Source organism: Bos indicus x Bos taurus, chromosome 1 (assembly GCF_003369695.1).
Source record: "Bos indicus x Bos taurus breed Angus x Brahman F1 hybrid chromosome 1, Bos_hybrid_MaternalHap_v2.0, whole genome shotgun sequence".
Lineage (NCBI taxonomy): Eukaryota > Metazoa > Chordata > Mammalia > Artiodactyla > Bovidae > Bos > Bos indicus x Bos taurus.
The window spans coordinates 102,740,974-102,742,992 of record NC_040076.1 but is presented as its reverse complement, the minus strand read 5'-3'; positions in this window follow the sequence as shown (position 1 = coordinate 102,742,992).

Genomic DNA, 2,019 nt, shown 5'->3' with positions numbered 1-2,019 from the left:
AAGCAGATAACAGGAAAGAGGGGGCTCATTCTTGTCTAGTTTCATATGCAGCCACAAGAACAAATAGCTAAATAACCACAACATATTACCATTTGTACGTAGCTCATAAATATTATTTGGAGAAGGCAATATCACCCCACTCCAGTCCTCTTGCCTGGAAAATCCCATGGACAGAGGATCCTGGTGGGCTGCAGTCAATGGGGTCGCTAGGAGTTGGACACGACTGAGCGACTTCACTTTCACTTTTCACTTTCATGCATTGGAGAAGGAAATGGTAACCCACTCTTGTATTCTTGCCTGAAGAATCTCAGGGATGGGGAGCCTGGTGGGCTGCCGTCTATGGGGTTGCACAGAGTCGGACATGACTGAAACAACTTAGCAGCAGCATAAATATTATTGCATTATTGTAATTTTACCTTTTGAAGACAAATTGGGACAAATACTAATTTTGGCTTTATTATACTAATGGATCAAATGGTATGTATTAATCTTGCTATAAATTATTAAATGTTTTAAAATTGCATTTTCTTTAATTCATATGCATATTTTAACAACTGTCTATTAATTTCCTTTCAATATGGATATAATCTACTAATCTTTGAAATCCATTCAGATAATTAAAATAAATTCTAGAATTAATGTGGAGTAAAAGCTTTCCAGGAAATTTCTGTGAACTTTATCTGTAGTTAAGTTTTGGTGATATTTGTATTTTTAGTACAAGTAAAGATTTAAAAAAAAATACACTCGAATATATACATCTTGATTCTCAATTCAGCATTATAAATCCAAAACTATGTAATTTCCTTTGGTTGAAAGTATATTATTTCTAAATTCCAGGAATAATATGGGATACAATCTTTCTTTTAAAAATGCAAAAATTTAGTAATTAATAAATATTTTGTGAATGCCTAGTGTGTCCCAATGATGTAAAGGCAAGTAGGGTAAGGAAGACCTGTAATTTTACACTGAAAACCTCCTTGTTGAAGGGCTTTACAAGGCTATCATTGTATATAGTACAATAAGATAAGAAAAAAACATGAGTGCTCAAAAAAAAAAAAAAGAAAAAAACATGGATAAATCCCAAGAAACATAATACAGAATAAAGTAAATCACTTTGCAGGGTCAGAAAATATTTCTGAAAGTATTTACCATTAAGATAAAATTATAATATAATTAAAACTTGGCAAAACTAATACAATTATGTAAAGTTTTAAAAATAAAATCAATCAATGCAAAAAAAAATAAATATGACTTTAATGATGGGAAAAAAAAACTTAATGATATAAAATAAATGAAGATATTTTAGATAAAAGGTATAGCATAAAGCCCAGAAAATGATTGATATTTAAAATCTGTAAATAATGTGCTAGCCTTAGATTAAGACATGTTAAGAGTAGTGGACAATGTAGCTAGAAAAGCTGGAAGATAAACAAGGATTTTCCTCAGTTTGTACACAACCCTTTTTATAACTATGTAACTATAAGTACATCTGTCTATCAATCTATCTGTTATCTACTCTTTACATGACTATATCTTGGTGAGGTAATGCCACAAAGTGATCCTGAATGTCACCACTATTCTGTAATATTCCCTTTATCACTCTGAATACTTTTCATCAGGTAACTTTGGAGTCTCATTTTCATCTAGATTTTTTGAATGTCTGTATACAAAGTGATTTATATTATAGCCTTTTATCTTATATTCTCCTTGTATGTTATCTTCCTAGGTAATCTCATCTATTCTCTTTGATTTCGATTGCCATATTGGGCACTGCCCAAATATACCTTTTAGCTGAAATTTTTATTCAATTCATCGAACCCTACACTGAGCATCCAGAAAAGATCACAGACATTTGAAATAAAGTTCACGTCAAAACGAACTCTTAAAAAAAAAAAAAAAAATGAACTCATCATCCTCTTTCCCTGACACAATGCTTCTGTCTCTTCTAGGAACAGCTAGGTGCCTAGTTTAAGCCTACATTAACCTAGTTTCTCAAAATTTTCTTGACACTTCTCACTT